Genomic DNA, 26,961 nt, shown 5'->3' with positions numbered 1-26,961 from the left:
AATCTTTAACACGAAGGATGCCTTTTTTGTTGTTGAAGGGTGGATCTGACCAGGGCTGGAGCGATAGCACAGCGGGTAGGGCGTTCGCCTTACAAGCGGCCAACATGGCCGACCCGAGTTCGATTCCTCCGCCCCTCTCGGAGAGCCCGGCAAGCTACCGAGAGTATTGGATATGCCAGACACAGTAACAACAAAGTCTCCAATGGAGACGTTACTGGGCCCGCTCCAGCAAATCGACGATCAACGGGAGGGCCTTTACCTTTTCTCTTACTTGGTAGTGGTCTAGTTGGTGGTAGTCTAGTTGGAATAATGGTAGGGGAAAACTACAGAAATCATGATAGACAATGTTTCTCTCCTTTATGACTGACTTAAATACTTCTGCAGTCTATTATTCTTTGTCCAGAGTGATGACGTTTCTTCCACATAGCTCAGAGGAAAATGAGTTACATGCACAACATGTCAAAACGTATTTTAGGCTATGGAAGTGAGAATGCTAACCATTAGTATATTTATACTCAGAACTGAAAATTGCTATACTGGGTGAGCTGGAAACTCTGAAGACACAGGAGGGATCGCTCATCCAGATTCTTTACAAAAAAGAATAATGCTACACACACTCACACACCAAGCAGTTTATTATAAAGGGTTTATTACTCACATGATGAGGCTTTGTGGGATAAAGGCCGTCTTTGAAGCACATCTGAAAACATGGCTTGAGGGAACAAGGACAGGAAATTTGGCTGAGGTTTTTATGGTGACTGGGGGTGAGGCTGTGGTGAAGGTTCCCATGCGTGGTTTAAACTTTCCACTGATTTCAAAAGAAGAAATAGTAAAATTTCTTATCACCTTGCCCAGATGTGGAGAAGGAGAAGAGCTATCAGTACTCACCCATTTTCTAAAAGAGTCTAATTACATTTTAGAGCTAATAAGACAGATTTCAGTCAATTATCTACCAAACCTCTTACATTTTTCATTTGATTTCTTTTTAGTACGTACCTTTTCTCCTCTTTCTCATGCTCCTGAATGAATATCTTATTCCTTCACTCACTCTGTCCCAAATCATCTTTATTGCTAATGTCATAATTCTTCTGTGACTTTTCATTTTCACTGTGAGATTCACAAAGTGTGTCTCCATGTAACTTTTTCAAATATCATATGAAATTGTTACTCTCCCCACAAATAGGGTTATCTGTGCCCACCTTTGAACTCAGTTTTAACCAATGAGGTGTCACAGAAGTGATGCTATTATCTCCCCAGGACTTACTTAGTAAAGATGAAGTAATTCTCCAGGTTTTCCTCAGTTTCCTCCATATTTGCACTTGGGAGCCAGGCACCACTCAGATGTTAGACTTTGTAAGAATTTGCCATGCTATGGAAACTAAGTATAGGGGTTTCTTATGGATAACTCCAGTAAAGCTGCTAGCTGGCAGTCAGCATTAACTAATCTAGAATTAATCATCTGATAAACAAGTTTCCACGACTACAGTGTTTGCAAATACTGACTATAATAATAGGAGAGACCCCCAAGAAAGACTTTACTGTAAGCCTTTTCTAAAAAGTCCTGAATCATATCATTGGAATAAATTGAATGGCTGCTGTTTGATGCCACTAATTGTAGGGAATTGTTGTGAAAAAAATGGCTGGAAAATGCTCATTGAAGTCTTAAAAAATTAGAGCTGTCAAAATACAATTCTTTAGAAGCAATAACTATACAGTGAACATATGTATATGTATAAACAATTATAACGTGAACATGATTCATCCAGTTCATGAAAGAAGGGACTATCAGGTGAGTGAAGATCATTCACAAAGAATGTGAGATAACAACTACTTATCTGTGGTGAAAAGTGAATGTTGGAAGACTACTGGGTAGACACAAAATAGGTTAACGTTCTGGTATATAAAACCATAATCTTTGGTGTTATTTTTTTTCAAACAAAAAGAATCCACCTCTCAGCTAGAAAAAAAAATTGTAACAAGCTGTTATGTCCCCCCTCCCAAGTGCCTTAAGCACTTGTAAATAAGATATGAAAAAAAAGACATTGTTGGACAATGCTTCCACATGATAATACAATAATTCTCAGCTAAGAGATACTCTAAGTTCTGGATAAACTTTTCTTAACAGCACCTCGACTAGATCTCTTATTTTCCAAATATCTTTTTAAGGTTGGAAATAACCAGGGCATAAACTAGACAGTAGTGGATGGCATCAGTGGCAGCAGTGGGAGGCAGTGTCTGTCCTAATACCTTCAAACCACACCATGTGATCACTGACCTTCGTTTTTCTGTTGCGGCTATCATTCAGCAAGTATGTGATTTTTTTTCCAGATGTTATGTCTGAAAGACTGAGTTTCTTTCCTTTGACAACATATCTTAGAAACTGAGTGTCTTTCCTTTGACAATAATGATACTCTGAATTCAGAGGATTATTTGGGAGAATGTCCCGAATATCAGGTTTTCAGACCCTCTTGACATCTCTATCAGAATGGAATAGAATTCATTTAAGTGGCAAATGTTCGTCTGAACAAACAGAAAACGGCCCGACAAAGGATCCTCTTTTCAGTCACTACTTACTAGCTAAATCACCCTGATGTCTGGCTTCCTGATCTGCACAATAGGGCTAATAATGCATTCCTCAGTCAGAGAGTTTCAGTTGGCACAGCTCTGTTCACAAGAAAAAGATGATAATGATGATGAGAACGCTGATGACCTCTTTGAGGACACAGATTGTAGGAAAGAAGAGCTATTATAGTAGATTTCTGTGTTAATGGAACCTCTCCCAGATAGCTGAACTAGGTATTTTTCATGTGGCTGACTTCTACCAGTGCAATTGATAGGCTGATTTGATATCTACCGAGAAGGGCAACTCAAGAAATTCCCTCAATCATCCAAGTAATGACCCATGGGGGGGTCTCATAAAAGCTGCGTATGAACTGGTAGACTCTCAGCAGAGGGGATTTGGAGGAATCCTGGAGATCTCCAAAGAAAGGAATAGGTATGGCTGCAGGCACTGAATTCACAGAGAGCTGTGTAAGAACCTTGGATCAGAGACTCTGTGGCCCCCAAACAGCAGAAAAGTTTCTTATCCTCTCTGAATTCCAGTGCCCTCACCCATAAAATGAAAAATAATAATATGTAATTCAAGGAGTTGGTGGGAGGTTTGAAACTAGAGATGGAAAAGTCAGAGTTCTTCCTAGAGTGGTAATCAGGGAAAAACCAAAATCCTCCTTGACATAATGGATAAATAGATGGTAACATATCCACACAAAAGAATTTACTTAGTGAAAATAATATGCAGCTATATACAGCAGTGGCTGAATCTTTGGAATAACCTCATAACAAATGTATATGCATACTGCAGATTAAAGCAAAGGCTTAGACATTAAGACTTAGAGTTTGGAATATAAAAACTGGGGAGAAGGAAGTTAGAGAAACACACAGGCAGGTAAATATCTTCATATAGTTCTAGACCTAAGGTTCGATGGCAACATTATCTATTTCACTGTTAATAATGATGATGAGCATTTACTCATTCTTAATTTGGGGAGAGTATACCATGAGCCAATAGTTACTATTTAAATTTTGTCACACACACACACACACACACACAGACACACACCAAAAAAAAAAATCCTCCCCTGGCTCCTTATGCCCTTCCTGAATTTTTAATGAAAATTTCTTCTTAAAAGCAAAACCCATTTTTGACAAAATTTCTTTTCTTCACATTGGGAACACAGTCTTAGGTCCCACATTGCCTTGTTTCACAGTTTCCATCTTTGGAATCTGTGTCATTTACAGAACTATTTGCTTCACTATAATCAGTCTTTTCTAACATCTGTTTCCTATCCCCATTTGTTATTTGACAAGGGTAAATGTAATGTGATATTCAAATAATTAAAAGAAAATCTACGGTATAGGCAAGACAAAGTCTCAAAACATACAATTGGTCTTTTTTTTTTCACAATTTTGCAGTAAACTGAAACTTATCTCTCAGTGCACCTTGATTCCAGTCAAACTCAAAGTCTTGCTGTTTACACATCTTTTTTGTAACCATCTGGAAAACCTTTATGACCTTTCTCTCTTCTATCTCAGAATTCCTACTTTCCTTTCAGAATCACACTTGAATGTCACTTCCTGTATGAGGATTCTGCAAACACCCCCAGGAGTGTTTGTTGCTATGCTCTCCTCTTACTTAAAAAAAAAAAAAACACACAATTTTAGCTCTCTTTGCACAGTTACTGCAAATATGTCTTCACACATAGTCTCCCTAATATTCATGAGGTGAATATTTAATTCACTTCAGGAGCGTCTGGCAGGCTATATACATTTAGGTAAAATGTTGTATGAGGGATTGCATAAGAGTGTTTTATTAAATAGTCCATAATACTTTCTAGTTGTTGGCAATTCTTGCACTAGAGTGGAGTGGTGCAGAGTGCAAGTACTACAGAGATCATTGGTCTAGGTTTCTTGTAGAAGGAATATCTGTGTGGAGTCTCAAGGGACTAGGAATGGGGAATTGGAGGAAGCTTCCTTGCTGGCTCCATCCAGCCTCCTGGTTCTCCTTTTAAAAAAAATCTGTGCCCAGATCTATTCCATCCTAGAAGCAGAGCTCTTGGGAGCTGCAATAGGGGAAAGACTGTTCTCTTGTGAGCAAGTTTCACAGGAAACATACAAACAAACACTTGTAGACACAACTTTGGGTGACCTGGGAACAAATTCCAGGGGAAAAAATTATCAAGTAAAAATAGAATGAACTCAACAAAATAGAAGTGGAAGGAACCTTCCTCAAGATAGTAAAGGCTATCTAAAATAAACCCACAGCAAATATTTTTCTTAATGGTGAAAAACTGACAGCATTACCACTGAGATCAGATAGTCACTGGCATTGTCACTGTCACTGTTACTGTCTTCCCATTGTTCATTAATTTGCTCGAGCGGGCCTAGTAACGTCTCCATTGTGACAATTGTTACTGTGTTTGGCATATTGACTACTTCACGGGTAGCTTGCCAGGCTTTGCCACGTGGGCGAGATCCTCTCTCTGTAGCTTGCGGGGCTCTCCAAGAGGCGCAGAGGAATCAAACTCGGGTTGGCCATGTTGGACGCTTGCAAGGCAAACGCCTTACCTGCTGTGCTATCTATTCATTGTCTCCTCTTATTCAATATTGTATTAAAAATTATAGCAATGGCAATCAGGCAAGAAAAATAAATAAAAGGCGTCCAAATTGGAAAATAAGAAGGTGATTATCTTTATTTGAAGATGATCTATCACACATAGAAGACTGAAAAGAATTCACAAAATAAACTTCTAGAAACAATGAATCAATAAAGCAAAGTACCAGCTACAAAATCAATAGACAAATATTGGTGTCATTCTTTTATACAAGTATAAAATCAGAGGAGAAAGAGAACAAAGAATATGTATCGTCCAAAATAGCATCCATGAACATCAAGTATCTAGGAATCAACTTAACAAAGGAGGGAAACCTGTATCATGAAAACTTCAAAACACTTAAAAAAGAAATAGAATACTATAGAAAATGGAAATTATTCCATGCTCTTAGGTTAGAACAATCAATATTGTCAAAATAACTGTCCTACCTAAACTACTAAATATATTCAATGCAATTCCCATTCAAATTCAGATAACATTCTTTAAGAACTTAGGACAGTCCATAATAAAGTGTGTATGGCAACATAAAAGACCACAAATAATTGAAACCATATTAATATATAAGAAACTGGAGGTATTTCATTCTCTAACTGGAAACTATACTATAAAGCTATAGTGATCAAAACAGCATGGTATTGGACTAAGGATAGGCTCTGATCAATGGGTCAGAATAGAATATACGAGGGTAACCCCCCTCATATGTGGTCAGGTCATTTTTGACAAAGGATTTGAAAGCATGAAACAGATTAAAATGGTGCTGGAAAAACTGGATAACCACGTGCAAGTAATTAAAACTGAATCTGTATCTCACACAACTTACTTAAGTCAATTCAAAGTAATCAGAGGCATTAAGATCACTAGAATCTAGAAAATACATCGAGGAAACTATAGACAGAATTCTCTAAGATCTGGACCTCAAAGTTGTCTTCAATAATACAAAATCAATGGCAAAGGTAACAGTATCAAAAATAAACACATGTGACAGGCACTGCCATGCTGACTCAGCTACATGACACTGCTCTACTTATTCATAACTAAATCTCTAGGGGCATGCAGACCAAGGAACTAAAAGACATAGACACAACAGTGCTGCTGTCTGCGAACTCTGGGGCACACTCAGAACGGTGACAGGCTGAGTTCCCACCCTGCTGAAGCTCTGGCAGACAAACACACACACACACACACACACACACACACACACACACACACACCAATGTTATAGTCATGAAAATGGTTCAACTCCAACGCTTTGGTAGTATTCTGCAGAGTTACCAAACTGCAAAAAATTTCTGGTCCTACAAATACCTAGGTTGAAACTCTGTTTTTCTTTTCCAGTGTTAGGGTAGACAGCCTCCCTCACCACCCACCTCATACTTCTGGATGTCCTATCAATCATGCCTATCTCCCACAGACACTGCCATCTCAACTCATTGGCACAGACTATAGCTCTTAAAGTGTTTGGACCATGTGGTACACATCATCTCCAAATTCATCAATACTGATATTCTAGTAATAGCACACCAAATTACATGATAAAGTAACATAGAAGTCAACTAAATTCAACAAACAAAAACAGTAACACAGAAGCCTCAATTAGCAACAAACAGCTTAGTAAATCTTTAGACAAGGATTTAACAGCCCCATGGTGAGATTTCACAATGTTTGCATAATTTCTTTTACTGAAGTATTTTTGATAATTCTTTTAACTATCTTAGTTGAAATTAGCAATATAAAATAAATTATTATGTGCCTTCTAAGGGGACAAACAAAAGGGTGGTTCGTAAAATGAGGACAGTGGTGCAGGAAAGGTCATCTTGGTGGTGAGATTGGTGCTTAAACATTGAAAGTTCATAGCAATTGTATTGTGAATAACTTTGTAGCCAATGATGTTTAAATAAAGTATCTAATTTATGAATAGTTTTTAAAAACCAGATGGAACATTGAATTAAAGAGTTTCTGCATGGCAAAGGAAACACAGGCTAAAGCTAAAAGCTAGCTGAATGGAATAAAATGTTTGCAGTAACACATCAGATAAAGGGTTGATATCAGGATATATAAAGTACTCACCAAAATCAGCAACAAAAAATCCAAAATCCTCATAAAAAGTGAAAAGAAGAAATGAACTTGGACTTCTCTGAGGAAGACTATTGGATAGCCAAGAGACACATGAAAAAAATGCTCATCAGAAGTTATAATCAGGGAAATCCAAATCTATCTCATAGCAGTGAGAATGGCACATTTCAAAAATAATGAAAATAATCTCTGTTGGTAGGGATGCTGTGAAAAAGGACCTCTCATCTACTACAGGCGCAAATGTTGTATGATCAACCCCTATGGAAAACAGTGTGGAGGATTCTGAGTAAAATAAAATTGAGCTGCATTGACCCAACAATTCTGCTTTTGGTTATCTACCCCCAGAACAGAAAAAAACATTCATTCGAAAGAACATATGTACACCATTATTAATTGTAGCACTCAGTACAATAGCTAAGATTTTGAATCAACATAAATGTTCAACAACAGATCACTGGATCACAAAGATACATTATATATGCACAATGGAATGCTACATAACTTTAAGGAATGATGGAATCATGCAATTTACTACAGTATGGTGGAAATTGAAGTTACCATGTTAAATTAAGCAAGCCAGAAGAGTACGGATAAAAATATGATGATATGGGAATGCCCTGCCATAGAGGCAAGGTGGGGTGGGAGGGTTGAGGGGTGGGAGGGATACTGGGATCAGTAGTGGTGGAGAATGGGCACTGGTGGAGGGATGGGTACTTGATTATTGTATAACTGAAACTCAAGCACAAAATTCGTAAGTCTACAACTATACCTCATGGTGTTTCACTAATAAAAAATTTTTAAAATGTGATGATATAAGTTTTACGTGGTATTTAACATACACATTAACATACACCTCAGAGACCTGGGCCCTACGAAAACAGGATGAGAACGCTATTTGGGTCACCCAAAGAGGAATTGAAAGAGCTATGCCTGGAATATCACGTTTCACTCAAAGGAGAGAAAGAATCCGGAGTTCCAACCTCCATCGATGATCAAGAATCAGGGATGCTGTCTCATTTGCCAAGGCATCAAAAATCAGATGGGCTGGTCACGTAATGAGATTTAGAGACGACCGCTGGACTAGAGTCATTACCGACTGGATTCCACGGGATGTCAAAAGACCGCATGGCCGCCATCCTACCAGATGATCAGACTTCTTCATCAAGACCATGAATGATCAGTTTGAGGCTCTTCGTGTTCCTAGAATGATCAGACATCATTGGGCTACACTAGCACACGACAGGGACAAATGGAGACGTTACTGGCGCCTGCTCGAGCAAATTGACGATTAACGGGAAGTTAAGTGATCAAGTGACCAAGTTGTATTTAAAGTAACTGGATAATTAAATGCAATTGTTTAAATGGGGGACACCTAGATCACTCTTGGCTCCAGAGAATAGGTAGGAGAAGGAAAAACAGCATGAAGGATATGGGGAGAGAGCTAGATGCGTAGCATTTGGGGCAGGGGTCCATTGGTGGTGTTAAAGAATGAGAGAGCCAAATATTTAAAATACAGAGCCAAGAAGACTAAATTCATGGATCCATACTTTAATAACCAAATTTAAAAGGTTCCTGTCAAAATGACAGGTTGGGTCTTGGGTTAGAGACTAGGGAATGGTGGTGAGATCAGTGATAGAACACTGTTTGTCAAGAAACCAGCTATGAATAACTTTGTAACTCATGGAGCTTTAATAAAATTTAAAAAATACGAATAGAATGAAGTAGGGTTTATATTACAGAATTTGATCTCAGGTCTGGACTCAAACCCATATACCTGTTATATACCTAATCAAGTACTCCATGTATTGATTTTCTTTCTGACATTTAGTTCATTGTTGATAAAATTGGCATAGTACTTCCCCTGGGGGCTGGAACAATAGCACAGCGGGTGAGGCATTTGCCTTGCATGCAGCTGACCCGGGTTAGATTCCCAATATCCCATATGGTCCCCTGAGCACTGCCAGGAGTAATTCCTGAGTGCAGAACCAGGAGTAACCCCTGTGCATCATTAGGTGTGACCCAAAAAGCAATAATAATAATATGATGATGATGATAATAATAATACTGCCCCTCTTAAAATTGTTGTATGATTAAATGAGATGCAAAAACAACCAGCTCCTTTGACTTGCTCCATAAATGGCAGCACTTGCTATTAATAAAACCCTGTGAGATAAGATGATTTCCTGCAAGAGAAATAAAGGTGACAGGTAGGCAAGATTCCATACAGTCAAGGAAAGCAGAAGTATTTTCTTAAAAATATCTAAATATATATTTACAAAAGTGTGTGTGTATGTGTCTGTGAGAACCACAACTGAGAAACGAAGCACTGTGTCCAGGAGTACATGTAGCCAGCACATGTGTGAATATCACAGAGATCTCCAGTTAGCACTCTAACCAATATGGATGAGAGCCATGACTAATGAGTGCAACCCCCACTGAACAAGATAGATTATAGTCCTCACACAGTCCTCACATCTCTGGGCCTATCCCTGGCTACAGTGTGGGCTAGCAAGATAGATGCTAATGAACTAGCAAGATCGATTCTAGTCCTCACACAGCTTGTATCACTGTAGCCTATCCCTGCCTACAGTGCCCAGAGTTTTAAGGAATGATAGAGCCAAATATTCAAAATACAGAGCCAAGAAGGCTGAAATCATGGATGTAAACTTTAATAACCAAATTTAAAAGGTTCCCATCAAAATGGGTCTTGGGGTGGGGGCTAGGAGATGATGGTGAAATCAGTGATAGAACACTGTAAAAAAAAACAACTATGAATAACTTTGTAAGTCATTGTCCTTTAATAAAATTTAAAAAAATAAAAATAGAATGGAGAAGGGTTTATATTACAGAATTTGAACTCAGATCTGGACTCAAACCCATGCTTCATATACCTTTTTAGTTTTTAGCTGGAGATCCTTAACAAATCTGACCATTTTTGTTACTGAAGAATCCCTGGACTCCAACCTAGAATTTATTTTTCCTCTTGGTCCCCCAAAGTGTAGTCAGAAATTCAGTTGTTTTAAATAACTATACATCCTTTCAGCAGGGGGAAAATATATGTCATGTATGTATAGACTTTAATATTCTAAAAATATTGGAGTGACCCTTAAAATTCTATTTTTAATGGAGTATGCAGATCTCCAAATTGAAAAATCCTGACCTAAATAAAAGTATAAATTAGGGTGTGATGAAATGGGAATGATACTGACAAGATAGTTTGAAACAAATGAATCTATGATTCATTTTTTAAACTCTTGTTAATTGACGCAGGCAGTGTTAAGTATAAATTAATAGACTCCTTTTGTGGAAGCAATAAGAAACAATAGTGAATATTGAATCATTTTCTGAAACGTTGAGTGGTTTATTCTCTGCCTTTTTGGAACATGTTATAGATTTTAATCCCCTTTGGCCTCTCCTTTGATTAGAGCTAATGGAATTGTTCTCCCCTTATGTCTTCATTTTCCATTCCTTAACCTATCTGGACTTTTGCCTCCTGAGGTTACCATTGCTATGAAGTAATGTAATTCATCATTACTCTTTTGACAGATTTATTCAGAGTTCTCTCTCCACAGATGTCTGCAAGCAGGGCAAATCTGACATCTAGGGTTATCTAGAAGGGATGGATACTATATTTGCAATATCTTACTCCCAAATGTGTAAACAAAGAACATTTGGGTTGGAACTCAGTACTAGAGTACTCGCCCTGCATACGTGAGGCCCTGGATTCAATACAGAGTCACTGATTCCCCACTCCACAAAGAACCCTCAACAATTCGGAAACTAAGTCTGAAGTAGGTGAGGTGAGCTGCAGTTTGTCTACTCACAGAAACAAACTTTGGTGAGCTCAGTTTCAATTAATTGACCTTAGGAACACTGATTAGCCTAGCCCTAATTTCTCAGTTGGATAAAGTGTGTAAATTCAAGTCACAAAACAAAGATTTAGTAGAAGGGATAGAACTAATTCTTACTGAACTTCCCTGTTCTCTGTGTGTTATCAAAGGCCCCAGGGAGATATATTCTATCGTTTCTGGCATGGGAATATGAACCAGAGCATGGGGTTGGGGGTGGGGTATTCCATTATCATCTCCAGTTGAGTCCCTCTTGTGAAGGATAACTCCCAGGAGCCTCTTATATCTTTATGCCAAAGAGCATTGCTGTCTCAAGAGTCAAAATCTGTCTACCCCATTACAACTGATTTTCATCCTTGAGCTACACAGACATCTTGAATTCACCTTCTATTTGACATTCAAAAGACTGTTTAATTAATTGTTTCTTTCTAACTATTTATGAAGCATTAGCTGTATCACAGAGTGGTATAGTGGGCTAGCAAGATAGATTCTAATCCTCACACAGCTTATATCTCTGAGAGATATAAGCAGAGAGGGATTTGGTAATGATGGTGATTCTTCTGGACTCCAGGCCAATTGCTACAGATTCATAAATATTAGTAGTTCCTTTGTTCTCAACCTCCTCTGACTTTGCTTTAATTGGTCTAGGACCAGCTTCTAAGATGAACCAGGAGAGAGGCAAAGAATACCAAACTGCTGTCATTGACTACTCAATTGTTTTTTTTCCTAAAGTCTCCACCACTATTTCATTGTATTACCCAACTTCCCTGGAGTGTAGGGGTGTAGCACTGCACTGTAGCACTGTCCTCCCGTTGTTCATCGATTTGCTCAATCGGGCACCAGTAACATCTCCATTGTGACTTGTTGTTACTTTTTTTGCATATTGAATATGCCACGGGGAGCTTGCCAGGCTCAGCAGTGCGGGCAGGATACTCTTGGTAGCTTGCCCGGCTCTCCAAGAGGGATGGAGGAATCGAAGCCGGGTCAGCCTCATGCAAGGCAAACACCCTACACGCTGTGCTATCACTCCAGCCCCGGAAATGCCTGTAAATCTGAAAATTCCACAGTGCATTCAGTTTCAACTGCTCAAAGGAAGTTTCTTCACAGGTTTATTCATGAATTTACCAATGGATTTCCAGATCAAAAATCTGGGGTTATGTCTCAGCTCTGCCACTCACCACCTTAGATGAGCTGGGTCAATTTTATGCACGTATAGCCTAGGCAAAGGCTGTGTGGGTAAAGAGAGACTCGCTCAAGTCTGGATTTCATTGAATGCTCTACTATCACCATTTTGAATTTCTTACTTTCAACTTAAGACCTTACATTGCTATATTATGTAGTTGCTTCATAAGAATGCTAGCTTTGAAGACTTCATTTAGGACTCAAGGATAATGAAACTACCTACTCAGCTTCCCATGAGCTTTAGATGAGACAATGTATATGTCATGCCTGTCCTGTATTTAGTCCCACCTCCCACTGATCTAAGTCAATTGTATTGTTATCTGGAATACATGACATGAAATATTCTGAATTTAGAATCTGTGAATACTTCGAATGTTCTAATTTTGATGTATCATTAATTGTTCTCTTTTTTGTATTTCTCTTTTATTCTAACTAGATAATAAATGCCTAGGAAAAGGGAGTTTACTGTAACCCCCTCCCCCAGCCTTTTTTTGACATCAGATTTCCCTGGTTGCATATGAAAGCACTATTTCGAACTTATTAATTTATGCAAAGAGAATCTCTGAAATAACATGACTCAAAGCAAACAAAACAAACAAAAAAAGAAAGAAAGAAAGGAAGAAAGACTTCTAAGTCTAGAATGTCAGGTTTAGAAATCACTAGGAACCAAGAACACTTTGATCCTAGGTGGAAGAACTAGGAAGCAATGGTGGAATATTCCAGCTCCTAGTATTTACTGTCTCCGTCATTCTGTGGAAGTCCAAATTTTTAGTGAATGTGTCTAATCGTTGGTCTTGATTTACTCCCAGGTCAGGGCAGGGTGGGTCAGAGGCTAAAGTTGGAGGAGATTCACTCCAGAAAAATTGCTGATAGGAAGGAAAAAAATAAGAGCAAAAATGACCAAATAGTGTTTTCTCCAGTGTCTACTATGTATCTGGCAAAGGTATGCATTAGGGACTAGTGCCTTAGTATAGGACAGAGGAAGAAACTGAGGTTTCAAGACATAGTGGAGATATAGCTGATTCTGATTTCAAGCTGCTTTGTACATACACTATGCTAGCCTCCTCTATGGGTTATGATTCCTTCCCAAGGAGAGAATACTCTGTACCTTGAAACTGCTGCAGGGACATCCAAGGCTTAAGGTGCTTGAATCATTACCATTCACTGATGGAGGTCAGGAAAGTTTCTCTGGACTGGGAATAGATCATTTTGTGATCCTTGGTAGTTTTAGAAAGAAGATGTTGGACCCTGTAATAGGCAGCATCTCTAACCGTGAAATGAGATCCCAGTGACCCTTCCTATAAGGTAATTGTTCAACTAGCTGAGAGAATGCTTGTAAAGTCTTTTGAATAGTTTCTGCATGCAGAAAGCCCCTCCAAAATGACCTTTTATATGTAGTCTCTGAAGAGCAGAGGAAATAGGAAGGGCATGCCAAGGAATATTACTCAATTTCACTAACATAGTTCATTGAAGATAAGATTCTATCAGTAGGTGACTGGAGAAATTTCAAAGGAGAAAGGAGTGTGTGCTTTGCAGGTTTGGGATCTCCCAGCGCCTCCTGGTCCCCTCAGCATCACTGATTGTGATTGGTGGTGTCCAGGATATTCTCAGATTCTAGCATGGAACTGGTTTGTAGCCTGTGGCCCTTCACCATTGTTGGAAGGTTCTCCCTCCCCCATAAAAATAAAGAAAATGCATCACCAATTAAGCTATAACAGAATGTTTTCCCATGACTCCAATTTCTAATTTTGGTAATATTAATCCTTTGAGAAATGAACTGAGAAAAGTCTATTTTAGAAATGCTTGATTTAGATATATTCAAATGGAAATCTCTTTTATCTATACGGAAATATTTTAAATTACCTAGTGTTGTTTTTGTTTGTGCCTGCGTGTGTGTGTGTGTGTGTGTGTGTGTGCGCGTGTGTGTGCATGCATGCATGGCGGATGGTGTTCAGGGGTGGCTTAGCTTTTTGGGCCACCACCACCATGACTCAGGAGATACTCCCATTTCTGTGCTTGGCATGTCCTCCTGGCAATGCTTGTGTTCCATGTGGTGATAGAAACTGAAGTCTGACTTTCCGCATGCAAAGCATGAGCCCACCAATTGAACTCTCTCTGAACCACTTCTTCACATTCTGAATCTTCTCAATCACTCTGAATCACTTTTCTCAAACCCTTACCTATGAATGTTTGATATGCTTTAGTGGAGGTAGGGCTTAGGCCAACTTTGGTGGTGCTCAGAGCTTGCTCCTCACTCTGAACTCAGGGATCACTCCTGTGAGACTCAGGTGACTAGATAGGGTACTGGTAATACAACTGGGTTGGATACATTCAAGGCAAGTGTCTAACCCCCAGACACTCTCTGTCCCCTGATGGTCTTTAAAAATATATCTAATTAGTTACCATTATTTACTTACAAGTTTACAATGCTGCCAATGATGGAGTTTCATGAATACAACATTCCAATACCACACCCTCACCAGTGTCCATTTCCTTCTACTATTGTCTCAAGGTCCTCCTTACCCTACCTGTCTTCACACCACTTTCCCCTCTTGCCCCACATCTCATTGCCATGATAAGTTCAGCTCTCTAGACAAGTTCTTAGAATTTGTTGCTGTTGGCCTTTTGTTATTTCTCTCATAGATATCATATACTGATATGATATCTATGAGAGATATCATATTTTTACTTATCACTATATCACTGTTGTCTGGTTGTTTACCAATTTACTCAAGTGAGGACAAGTAATGTCTGTATTCATCTCAGCCCTGAGATTTGAGCAGCCTCTCCTTACTCCTCTTTCCCAACATTGCCATATTGTAGGCTCTGTCAGGGTAGGGGAATGAGACCCATTATTGTTACTGTTTTTGGCATATCAGACACCCCACAGGGAGCTTGCCAGGCTCTTTCATGTGGGCAAGATACTCTCAGTAGCTTGCCAGGCTCTCTGATATATATGTATATATATATATATATATCCCTCTATTTTTGCTTATAAAAATAATTTTCTTGGGGCCGGAGTGCTAGTACAGTGAATAAAGCACTTGCCTCACATGAAGCTGACCTGGGTTCAATCCCTGGAACCTGAAGCTTTCCAGAAGTGATTTCTGTGCACACAGCCATAAATAACCCTTAAGTAAGTCAATGTTGCCCTAAAATAAACAAACAAAAATTTTTCTTATAGAAAAATTTAACCCTATACCCTTATATAGTTTAATATCTTAATGGACTTCTGTGTATTCATTATCCAACTTGAGCTATTATCAACTTTTTGCTATTCTTCCATATCTGTTATCACTAATTCCAACACAATGGTGTTTTAATAACTTTTTAATGCAATGTAAAATTTATATGTAGTGAAATGAACATATGAAATTGGATGTACTGGGAGTGTGTGTCTTAGTGCTAGAGAACCAGCTTTGCAGCAATAAGGATGCAAGTTAGACCCTCCAGCACAGCCTGATATGTGGAATGTGGTCCTGGTGGCACCACTGGCCACAACAAAGTGTGTGATCTCCAGAGCACCACAACCAAACAAAGCAAGCAAGTCAAGCTACTGATGTCTGGGCATATCTGGTTATTGCTACAATAGCTGCAAAGAAAGAGGATGGGTTGAGGTGGGTGGGGACAGACATAATCTTTATATTATCAAGGTTTGTTTTTGAGTCCTCAAGATAGATAGATGTTCAGACTTAGAATGGATGGGTCATACATATAGTACCTTTTCATTGCAGTTGAGTTATGAAAACATGATAGTTGAGTTATGAAAACAAACTCAGTGCCCATCAACGAATGATTGGGTAAAGATGCAGTACCTAATCACAATGGGATGATGACATCCTGCCACGTGAATGGGTGCCAACATAGTTGGATCTAGAGGGGATTATGCTAAGTATTCACTAAATGAGGCAAGGAAAGAAAAATGATGTATGATTTCATCCATATGTGGATAGTTAAAACAAAGGAGCAAATAAAATCCGACAAAAACAAACTTTAAGATTCTGACAACAGAATAATTATTACCAGGGTGAAAAAGGAGCACAGATTAGGTAAAATATATAAAGGATGTCAATTCCATAGTAGTGGATGAAAACTAGGCTTTTGGAGACGATGATAGTATAGTTATATAGATGTTGGAGTGTCAATCAGTATACCTGACACATATGTGATCCTATTATTCAATGGTTACATCAATTATAAAAAAATAACATTTCTATGCACATTTACGCACATACTTCAAAAACCTAGGAAAGAGTTGCTAGCCCATAGAACAGGTGCATTTATGAAGTGATTGAATCAATTGACACCCCACTAGAAGTGTTTATAAGGCCTGGCTTTTCCACATTTCACCAACCTTTTTTTTAAGTATTTTAAATCTTAACCAGTCTAGACAATAAGTGTTTGTATCTCATTGTGGGTTGACTTTTCCCATGAAATTCTCAAAAGACTGAATTTCCTTTATACTTAGCGAGTTGAGCACTTGTTCATGAATTTATTGGCTATTCTTGTGCTTTCTCTTTTGAAGTGTCTACTCATAATTTTTACCTCATTTTTATACTGGGATGTTTGTTTTTAAATTTCAATTATTGAATTCATAGCCAATCTTGGGATCTGTGAAGACACTCTTTGAATCTTTTTTTTGAATTTCATCTCTTTTAGAATGAGGTAAATAAATAAGGTAATAAATTGACTTTTTGTTCATTTATGTATGGCTTGTTTAAATTTAATTTATATTTTTATTATTACAATAAAATTTCTTATTCTGTCTCCTTCTCAATGTTTCATCCTCAGCCCCTGTCAAATACCCATCTCATTTTCCATAGTGGTCCTTGGGAGTAGATGGAGAGGGAGGTGAAGATCAATGCTTATAAGTATCTGAAAGTATAAAAAATATATACATATAAATTTTTACATATAAAATGTAAAACAGGATTTCTGTTATGTATATTATGTAGCAGAGTTAAAAGTTACAAAATTTTTCCTTATATAAGCCAAAAACAAAACTACTGATGATCTCATGTCATAGGGAAACTTGTTGTGTAACTTCTACCCACTATTGTTCCATTTTCACAAATTGTTTTTCAAATATTTGATAAATAATTAAAAAATGAATCTATGAAAAGAACACATTCATTCTCTTTCAGCACCATAACATTTGCCAAATAAAAAATTATTTTCTTTGTAGATTTATTAAGTAAAATTGATACTATTAAAGATGTGTGTGTATATATATGTATCACTGTCACTGTCCTCCTACTGTTCATCGATTTGCTCGAGAGGGCCCAGTAAAGTCTCCATTGGAGACTTTGTTGTTACTGTGTTTGGCATATTGAATACATCACGGGGAGCTTGCCATGCTCTCCCGTGTGGGCGAGATACTCTTGGTAGCTTGCCGGGCTCTCCGAGAGGGGTGGAGGAATAGAACTTGGGTCGGTCATGTTGACTGCGTGCAAGCAAACGCCCTACTGCTGTGCTTTCGCTCACTGTCACTGTGACTGTCCTCCCATTGTTCATCAATTTGCTCGAGTGGGCCCAGTAACATTATGAAACTTGTTACTGTGTTTGACATATCGAATATGCCACGGGTAGCTTGCCAGGCTTTGTTGTGTGGGTGAGATACTCTCGGTAGCTTGCTGGGCTCTCCAAGAGGGGAGGAGGAATCGAACTTGTGTCGGCCATGTTGGCTGCGTGCAAGGCAAATGCCCTACCCGCTGTGCTATCGCTCCAGCCCATATATATATATATGTGTGTGTGTGTGTGTGTGTGTGTGTGTATGTTTGTTGTAAGTGTACTGTGTCTGTACATATACCTATGTATGGTCATATATATCTGTATTCATAAATCTGTAAATATGGCAAATATGTGACTACATATCTACATGTGCTTGTATATATATGTGGCATGTGAATATGAAATGGTGTGCATTTATGTGTGTATTAATACGCATGTATTTGTGTGTCTATATCTGACTATACTGTGTCTCTTTCTGGTTTTATTTTCATTTAAGTGTGTCTTCTGTATATAATAGGACTTTGCAAGTAGTTTTATGTGTGACTCTGTGTGCTCTGTGTAGGGGGCATATGTGTCTGTCAAATATGTGTATGCACTTATGATTGCATATGTGAGTCTCTGGGTGTGTTTGTTTTTAATTTTTATTAGTGAAACACCATGAGGTACAGTAGTAGACTTACAAATTTTTGTGCTTGGGTTTCAATTATACAATGATCGAGTGCCCATCCCTCCACCAGTGCCCATTCTCCACCACCAATGATCCCAGTATCCTTCCCACCTCCCCGGGCCCCCCCATCCCACCTGCCTCTGTGGCAGGGCATTCCTTTTTGTTCTCGCTCTCCTCTTTTGGGTGCTGTGGTTTGCAAAAGAGGCATTGAATGGTAATCATGTTCGGTCTATAGTCTACTTTCAGCATGCATCTCCCATCCTGGGAGCATCCTCCCAACACCCTTTACTTGGTGCTCCCTTCTCTATCTGAGCTGCCTTTTCCCCTAGCATGTGCAGATGGCCTCCAAGGCATGGAATGAACCTCTTGGTACTTATCTCGGCTATTCTTGGGTGTTAGTCTCCTATTTTGTTACTTTATATTCCACAGAATGCAATCTTTCTATGTCTGTCCCTCTCTTTCTGACTCATTTCACTTAGCATGACACTTTCCATGTAGTAACACTTGTATGTAAATTTTATGACTTCATTTTTTCTAACAGCTACATAGTACTCCATTGTATAGATGTACCCAAGTTTCTTTAACTAGTCATCTGTACTCGGGCACTCAGATTTTTTCCAGATTTTGGCTATTGTGAACAGTGCAGCAATGAACATAAAAGTGCAGATGTCATTTTGACTGTACTTTTTTTTTGCCTCTCTGGGATATATTCCCAGAGTGGTATTGCTAGGTCAAGTGGGAGTTCAATTTCTAATTTTTTGAGAATTGTCCATATTGTTTTCTAAAAGGGCTGAACCAGTTGGCATTCCCACCAGCAGTGGAGGAGGGTCCCTTTCTCGCCACATCCATGCCAACACCAGTTGCTTTTGTTCTTTTGGATGTGGGCCAGTCTCTGTGGTGTGAGATGATATCTCACTGTTGTTTTGATCTGCATCTCCCTGATGATTAGTGATGTAGAGCATTTTCTCATGTGCCTTTTAGCCATTTGAATTTCTTCTTTGAGAAAGTTTCTGTTCATTTCATCATCTCATTTTTTGATGGGGTTGGATGTTTTCTTCTTGTGGAGTTCAACCAGTGCTTTGCATATCCTTGATAAGGCCAATAAGCCTCTGGGATGGGTTGGATATTGGGTGAATATCCTTTCCCATTCTGTAGATTGTCTGTATATTCTGGTCACTGTATCCTTTGAGGTGCAGAATCTTCTTAATTTAAGATCGTCCCATTTGTTTATCTCTGTTTCCACTTGGTCAGTGGAGTGTCGTCTTTGAAGATACCGTTAGCCTCGATATCGTGGAGGGTTTTGCCTACCTTATCTTCAATGTGGATTTTGGCCTGATATTGAGATTTTTAATCCATTTTGATCTGACTTTTTTTAAATTTTTTTTTTTACAGTTGTAAATTTACAATTTTTTGTGCTTTGGTTTCAATTATACAATGATCAGATACCCATCCCTCCACCAGTGCCCATTTTCCACCACCATGGATAATATCCCTCCCACTCCCATCCCCCCATCCCCCCTGTCTCTGTGGCAGGGCAATCCCCTGTGTTCTCTCGCTCCTTTTGGGTGTTGTGGTCTGCAAAAGAGGCATTGAGTGGCAAACATGTTCAGTCCATAGTCTACTTTCGACATGCATCTCCCCTCCTGGGAGGATCCTCCAAACATCCTTTATTTGGTGCTCCCTTCTCTATCTGAACTGCCCTTTCCTCTAGGATACCCGGCTGGCCTCTAAGTTATGTTCAGTCCATAGTCTACTTTCGACATGCATCTCCCCTCCTGGGAGGATCCTCCAAACATCCTTTATTTGGTGCTCCCTTCTCTATCTGAACTGCCCTTTCCTCTAGGATACCCGGCTGGCCTCTAAGTTATGGAGTAATCCTCCTGGTGCTGATCTCAGCTATTCTTGGGTATTAATCTCATACTTTGTTACTTTATATCCCCCAGATGAATGCAATTTTTCTATGTCTATCCCTCTCTTTCTGACTCATTTCGCTTAGCATGATACTTTCCATATTGTACCACTTGTATGTAAATTTCATGACTTCATCTTTTCTAACAGCTACATAGTACTCCATTGTGTAGATGTACCAAAGTTTCAAAAATATGGAACGCTTCACGAATTTGCGTGCCATCCTTGAGCAGGGGCCATGCTAATCTTCTCTGTATCGTTCCAATTTTAGTATATGTGCTGCCAAAGTGAGCACTGATCTGACTTTTTTGCATGGTGTTAGTTTGAGGTCTAAGCCCAGTGCCTGGATTTGATTTCAACTCCCGCTAGTCAGCTCATCTTCTGCCTTCGAGGAAACAACTTAGCAGGGGGAAGGGGACATTTGGGAAGGCTGCAGACTCTATTTAGTTTTTCCTTTGCCACATAAGCACTGTCTCAAGGCCCCAGTTTGTCAACTATCCAATCCAAAGTTCTCTACTGGCTTCCCAATGACATTATTCTTGAGAAGTTCATGGCCTGCTTCCTCCAGTTGCAGTTCACATTTCACAGGCTCAATGGATGTGGGTAGAGCTTGGTCTAGAGAGACTTGGTCTCTAGACTCGGTTTAGAGAGAGAATCCCTTTCAATGTCCCTCTCTGCCTGTTGTCTTTAAATAGCCCCCAATACTCTCTCTCTCTCTCTCTCTCTCTCTCTCTCTCTCTCTCTCGCTGGTTGCAGAAAAGCACTTGATGAGTCATTAGGTTAATCTTTGTTGTCATTACTCATCATATATGGAGCACTTTTACTGAGCTGTCTTACAGCCAAGAGACAGTGATGCTGTCACTGGATGGTATTAGGGACCAATAAGCATCTGGTACAAAGGGCCTACCTTGGTTATTAAAACTTGGAGAAGGGAATGGATGAACAGACCAAATGCGGAAGATATATGCAGTGCTGCAGATGGAAACTGGTGAGATCATGAGGACTTGCATTCCCCTGATGCTTTTATATGCAACCAAAGACTTTTGGAACACCAGCAGAAACTCCTCTTTGACATGCAATATTTTGTGGACAGATGGCTCCATCTTTGTGTGCTGTCTTTCTCTAGTACAAATCCTGACTCCAGTATCCTCCCTTCAATCTTACTGGGGCACACACAGCAATTTATGGGTGTATTTCACATACGGTTCACCTCTGACTCAGCATTCAGCAAGGGCTAGTATGAGGTAAAGTTTTATTGAGTGAAGGGTGATGAAGGTAGGCAGGCAGAGGGGCAGTATAAAGGATGAGGAGGTATTTCCCCATCTTTGGGAAAGAGATGTTTGAGACCATTAGAGATGAGCAGGCTAATAATTTTGATTATTAAAGTACGACTGTAAGGGCCAGGAAGACATTAGGTGGATCCCTGGCTCTGTGCCTTTGAACTCTCCCACACAACCATCAACCAGGTTGGCCAAAAATCACTGAGTGGCACTTGGGGGGAGGGGCCTCAACTTATTTATTTCCCCCCTTTTCAAAAAAAAATCCTCAGCATCCCCAGAAGTATATCTTCTTTAAACAAAGACCACCCACTCCTCATTGCACCCAAGGCACTTGTGAGGCCCTCTATCACTCCAGCCATCCTGGAAGCAGTATTGTACACTTTGGGAGTCACCGTACTAGGTGATGGTCAGGGTGGGGAGCTCAGCATGTGCTCTGAGCCTGTGGTGCTCCCTTACTGGCCTCCTGGTGGGTCTCCAGGAACCATTTCTGTTATATCTCTCTTTTTGATGATAGTGTGGATTTGCAACAGAGTGTGTGGATGTAACTGTAGAAATAGGAATAGCACCTATTCCTATCAGAGAATCAGGAGGGAGGGAGGGATGAAGAGAGGGAAGGAGAAGAGAGAGAGAGAGAGAGAGAGAGAGAGAGAGAGAGAGAGAGATTCACTAGTAGTAAGGGACCTAATGGGTAGCTAATGGCCATTATCCCCCCAAATATTTACATTTATTAACCACTTGCTTTTATAGACCACACTACAAAGTGCTGAGATTGTAAAGTTGAAGGCATGCTGTAGATGAAAGAAAATAACCCCAAAATGTCCAGAGGGCCTCTAACAGAGTTGCAGTTAATCATATGACCTAGGCCCCCCCTGAGCAAGTCTTAGCTGTGAGATAGGGATAAGGTCATTGGCTGACTTATGGGCTTGTTCTGAGGGTAGCTAACAGTGAATAGAACCCATATGGCAAACAGGTGAATCAATAAAATTTAAGTGGTCACCCCCTAAGTAGCATGTCCTTAAAAAGTCCCTTTCTTAATTTTACAGAGCTCAGTAAAAGTATCTTCCAAATCTCGGGCCCATCATGTTCCTTGGATGATTACTATGTGCCAAGGATGGAATCTAAGACCTAACATATGTGAGACTTATACATATCACTAGTCACTGAGTCATTCTCCACCTGATAACTTGAATTTTAAATAAAAATCTCCCCATGTTTCCCCTATCAGCCATGTGTGTCTCAGAACAATCTAAGAACGTTTCAGCCCCTCTGCGTCTACAGACCAGAGGGGAAACAGCGTCTAGCCTATCAGGAAGCCAAGAATTGTGAGGATTAAGTGAAGGAAGCCCCACCAGATGCTAACTCGCTCCAAGACAGGGCCACATGTGTTTTGAAGACATACAGACTGAAATCACTTCACAGGGTTGCCCCCCGGCTTGGATAGGTCCATTCAAGTGTCAGAAATGGCATAAAGTTTCAGCAAACAAACCAGCTCTGGAATTCTTATAATTTAGTGACCGTGGCTATGATTTCAGCAGCCTCGGGCTGGCCACTTCACGATGAACAGAATTTTCGTGGGTGAGTTTTGCCGGGGAAGTCCCCCCAAAGCCGGAAACTTGTTCAGAGTCCCCCTCGATGGATACCTTCTGATGTCCAGAGCCAGGATTAGAGGCCAATCGCGACGCCGGTCGCCGGCGCTAGTGGACCCAGGGCAGCGCGGATGGGGTGCGGCGGAGGCGGCGAGCGCGGGCCAATCCCGGGCCGGGTTGGAAGGGCCAATGGGAGCGCGCGTTACACCCGGGCTCGGCGGAGGCGCGGGGACGGCCCCTTGGCTGCGCGTGTGGTCGGCGCGGCCGCGTGCAGAGTCGCTCTAGGTGTAATGTAGTGTCAGGCTGAACAAGTAAGTGACCCTCCTCGCAGGCTCACGTGTCCACCAGCCACTGCAGCGGGCGCGCGGGCACCGTGTCCACGCTTCCCTCCTCTTCCTCCTCTACCTCTCCGGGGGGGGTCTCTGGCGCCGCAATCTGCTGCATCTCGACTCCCTGCGTCCACTTCTCCACCCCTGAGGGGGTCTTGACTGCCTGCCCTACCCCCCCGGCACCCCAAGGCTGCAGAGGGAGGTGCTGGAAGCCGGGTCCCCTGCCCTGTCACTCTGCTCGTCTCCATTTTTAGGGCATTTCCCCAGGCATTTATGGGACCTTAAAAAAAAAAAATCAGTCCAGGTAAGGTACTTTAAGGCCAGGGTTACCTGCACCTGTCACTTATGATGATTGAGGTGCATTTCCTTAGGTGCTATAATGCTTAGCAGTTCCAGTTATCCAGGGTACTAAGAAGGGCCTAGGGGATCTTTCTGTTTTTCTTCATTTCTTTCCTTCTTAAAGATCCTCAAGATGCGAAATGGTTAATCTTTGGCTCTTTTCCACTAAAGCACTTCTTATGTCTTACTTAAATTAAGTCCCTAAATTAAAGGATCCGTCATGGTCATGACTAAGATACCGGGGAGCAGCCATCATTAGGTTAATTTTTTTAAATGGGAAATTAGGAGAAGGAAGTGCTTGCGCTTCTGAATTGCAAATCAGTAGAAAGAAGGCCAGTGTTCTTTTAGTGACTGGCTGTGATTTGTTTTTTACTTAAAAGTTTTAGTTTAGGTACTGTGATTTACAAGATTGATAATGACAGGGGTTTTGTGCAAAAAAAAAAAAAAAATTCCAACACCACACCCTCCACTGTGTTCCAGTAGCTCCCCAGGCCTATCCCATCATGCCCTCTGCAGAGACATATTTCCTATTAAAGACCAGTTCTCAGTTTCTGTTGCCTTTGAGTATTTTTATTTTGGTTTGGGGGGTACATGTAGTGGTTCTCATGGCTTAGTTCTGGCTGCACTGAATTCTGCACTCAGGGATCTCTCCTGGTGGAGCTCAGAGGACCATGTTAGGTGCTAGGAATTGAACCTCATGAGGCAGGTACCCTGCCTACTATACTATCTCTATGGTCCTCTGTATTGTATTTCTTTTCTGTTATTTGATATATACCACATATGAAGGCGATCATTGTGTACCTCTCCCTCTCCTAACTAACTTTACTCAGCTTCGTACTCCTTCAGATCCTTCCACGGAGCTGCAAATTGCCTATCTTCCTTTGTTCTTCTACTGTCATTTAGCCTGTAGAATTTTGCTTTATTTTGTTTTGCCTGCTTTTTGTTTTGCCCGCCCCCAATCCCCTTTACTATGATCCACCAAGAGCGTGTAACCTTAATTTAAAAAAGCAAAATTTTTTTTTCAGTTGCCAGCTGGGTCATCAGACCTTTGACCACCTCTTGGTCTTCTGGGACTCTCTCGCTAATGAGGCCCATGCACTTGGCTTTTGACCCTATGATGAAGGGCTGGGCTCTTTGAAGGACTAGCAGAAGACCAAGTCCTAGTGGGAGACCTTGAGGACTGTTAAGAAGGCAGATTGAGAAAGAGATCCTGGAGGGTGAAAAGGGCTTGGAAATTCCCTGTGGAGTAGGGAGGGATAGGTTGTGTGCCTCCCAGACTGCATTTAGAAATCAACCCGGAACATGTGTACTGGGAATTAGGGACTCACCCTGAGGGTGGAGAGTTGTGACTTTCTCTATGAAATTAAACTTGCTGGGAGGAGAGGAGACCTTCTTTCAGCCTGTATTCATTTTGGTCTGAGCATTGTCTTTTCCTGGAATCTGGTTCCCTTCCTGTAAAATTTCACTGCCTTCAAATCACGGTCTGCCATCAGGTGGTTTTGAAGATAATGTGAGCTGAATCTTACCCATAACCCCCTCCCCCCAAAGTCAGAGTGGACCCCCGTTCCCCAGAAGTTCTGAAATATTTCTTTTACAAGCATGTCCTATGGAGATCTCCTTGCCTCTTCACTGCTCATTTCTATAAGGTGGTTTCTTGAATCAACCCTGGCCCATGCAAGAGGTCATCCAGCCAGTTCTTCTGTCCCTTCCTGTGGCAGCTTAATTTTTGTCATATGTTTTGGGCCCAGTACTATGATCTGGAGAAGTAACTATGAGCAAGACTAGATCTCTACTTTCAAACTTGAGTCTGACTGTGTGTGTATGGTTAGAGGATTTAGGAGACACCTGATTTGCAGAAACCTCTCAGGAGCTGAGAGAAGGGGAATGGCCTGATAGGAGGGTTTGCAGGTGATGTCCCCAGTGAGTTCCTTGAAAGGCCTCCATAGAACAGGTTGGAAAAGGAAGGGTAGGGGTTGGGAATGGATGTGCCAAGGTGTATAAGTATGACTCATGGCTGATCAGTGTGGCTGCAGTTGGAAAGGTGAGGTGTAGCTCCCAGGAAGGAGGCTGGGGAAGGTAGGAGAGCAGCTGAGGATCTGTAAGGAGGGAATGTGGGATGAATCTGTGGTGCAACCTCTGAGATTTGTGTTGGAAAGTGATGCTGGCTGCAGAGTGGGGAGTGCATTGGCTGCTGCTGAGGGAAGAGAGATGATGGTGTAACAGAAGGGAGAGATGGGTTGGGGGAACAGTCCTGGAACTAGAGAAAGCTTAAGAGAAGATGGGGAGGGATTATCTTCTGACCCAACCTAGGAGGAGAAAAATGAATGTGGTAGACTTTTCAACTGGGATGTTTGTTCCCAGCTTTATAGCGTGCCTTATAGAGTGGATACTAGGCCTCATATTAAAGTGTCTAACTTGTAAAGTTTTGACATGGTTTCTCCTTGAAATCATAGTCATAATCAAGATAGCTCTCTAGCACTGTCCTCCTGTTGTTCATCGATTTGTTCGAGCGGGCACCAGTAACGTCTCCATTGTGAGACTTGTTGTTACAGTTTTCGGTGTATCTAATATGCCACAGGGAACTTGCCAGGCTCTGTCATGCAGGAGGGTTACTCTCAGTAGCTTGTTGGGTTCTCCAAGAGGGATGGAGGAATTGAACCAGGGTCGGTTGCATGCAAGGCAAACATCTACCTTCTGTGCTGTCGCTCCAGCCATAATCAAGATAAAGAACATAATTAAGGCCCCTAAAGAGTTCTTGTGCTGCCTTGTAAATCTTTTCCTTAGTGGACTATTCCCTTCCTCCCTCCCTCAGCAACCAATGATCTGCTCTCCCTATTGATAATTTATTTTTAGGATTTTTTTCATATGATATGTATCTTTTAGTTTCTTTTTGTTTTGGGGTCACACCCAATAATGTTACTCTCAGCTCTGTACTAAGGGATCACACCTGGAGTGCTCAGGGGACTGTAGGGTGCTGGGGATCAAACCCAGGTCAGCCATATGTAAGGCAAGCACTTTTCTTGTTGGCCAAACCTCCTTATACATATTTTTTAGTGTGTCTGTTGGC

General features: G+C 40.7%; 1 protein-coding gene and 1 non-coding gene across 5 annotated transcripts in view; one reads left to right on the top strand and one right to left on the bottom strand.

Moving 5' to 3' along the window:
• Positions 1 to 20,548: 20,548 nt before the first annotated feature.
• LOC130031148 (U6 spliceosomal RNA) lies at positions 20,549 to 20,655 on the bottom strand. Its single transcript, XR_008793611.1, has one exon. It is a non-coding gene; the product is annotated as a U6 spliceosomal RNA (small nuclear RNA).
• A 2,762-nt stretch (positions 20,656 to 23,417) lies between these two features.
• The window catches only part of FGGY (FGGY carbohydrate kinase domain containing), a 475,385-nt gene continuing 471,841 nt past the window's right edge, over positions 23,418 to 26,961 (top strand). For 2 of the 4 annotated variants that reach the window (XM_056122278.1, XM_056122274.1), the window contains exon 1: positions 23,418 to 23,537. The gene's annotated coding sequence lies outside the window, so the exon portion shown is untranslated. The remainder of the gene's footprint in view (positions 23,538 to 26,961) is intronic. The other 2 variants (XM_056122275.1, XM_056122277.1) reach the window with 2 other exon arrangements.

Source organism: Sorex fumeus, unplaced genomic scaffold, assembly GCF_029834395.1.
Source record: "Sorex fumeus unplaced genomic scaffold, SorFum_2.1 ptg000045l, whole genome shotgun sequence".
Taxonomy (NCBI): Eukaryota; Metazoa; Chordata; class Mammalia; order Eulipotyphla; family Soricidae; genus Sorex; species Sorex fumeus.
Note: the sequence above shows the minus strand (reverse complement) of the source record. Positions and strands in the feature narration are given on the sequence as shown.